The sequence below is a fragment of the Rhincodon typus genome, chromosome 31 (assembly GCF_021869965.1).
Source record: "Rhincodon typus isolate 14 chromosome 31, sRhiTyp1.1, whole genome shotgun sequence".
NCBI lineage: Eukaryota > Metazoa > Chordata > Chondrichthyes > Orectolobiformes > Rhincodontidae > Rhincodon > Rhincodon typus.
Genome location: NC_063362.1, coordinates 3,125,993 through 3,127,229, shown reverse-complemented (window position 1 = coordinate 3,127,229; position 1,237 = coordinate 3,125,993).

Sequence of the window (1,237 nt, the reverse complement as noted above, 5' to 3'; positions counted from 1 at the left end):
CTGACTCCAGCAACGCAGTTCTTACTATTCCTTAGATAGAATGTGGTCTGGGTCTCTGGATTAACAGTCCAGAAATAATACCACTAGGCCATCACCTCCCCCTTGACAGAACATGGACTGCAGCAGTTCAGGAAGGCAACCCATCCCCATCTTTTCATGGTCAATTAGGAATGGACAATGAATGCTGGCTAGTCAGTAATGCCCACGTCCCATAATTAAATAAAAAAGAAACATCATCTGGACCTGAAGATTTATCCACTTATAACACTGCTTAAGCCTCTAGTATCTCCTCACTCACTATCCTAATTTCTTTCAATATTTCACTGCCCTCCAACTTGATGTTTATACCTGTGTCTTCCCTTTCTATTGTGAAGACCAATGCAAGTATTAGTTGAGGACTGTGCTCACATCTTCTGGGTCCACACTGACATTACCTCTATCATCGCTAACGGGCCCTAATCTTTCCAAAGTTATTTTCTCTTGCTTTTTATATATTTAAAAGAAAACTTTGGGCTTTTCTTTTGTCTACTTGCCAGTGGTTTCTCATGCACTCTCTTTACTTACCTAATTTCCTTTTAGATTCCCCTTGTATTTTTGATACTCCTCTATGGATTCTTTCATATTGAGTTCATGGTGTCTGCGAAAAGCTTCTCTTTTTTTTTTCCTAACCCTAACTTTTATGTTCCCTGACATCCAGGATTCTCAGGTCTTGGTTCCAACCTGTTTCCCCCACCCCCTCCTTTGCTTTAATGAGAAGATATTTGCTCTGTATTCCTGCTATTCCCTCTCTGAATGCTTTCCACTGCTCTGATACACTTTTATCTGCTCCTGGTCCACTTGAGCTGAACTTTATCATACATGCGTAATAAAGACAAATCACATCAGTTTTATTAAAATGAAATAACACTGCCATTTTTGTTTGTTTTTTCAATTGTGATAAAAATAAATACAAAAAATAGATTTTATGTATAAGCTAGCAGATTGCTACAATTAAGCACTGGTGGGTTATTTTTATCCTTTTTGTTTTTAGCAGTGGTGCTTATTTTCCCCACAGCACCTGTGTTGTGTGCGCGTAAGTGCAGGGACTCAGCAAAGACACCATGTGCAAATGACATTATTCAATATTTCCATCACCAGGAAAACACCCATGTGGCCAGGGAATCAGTAACAAGCAAAGCCCAATAAGGGCAATGTTAATATGAAAAAAAAAGTGAAGGGGGAGGGTAGGGATTAAATC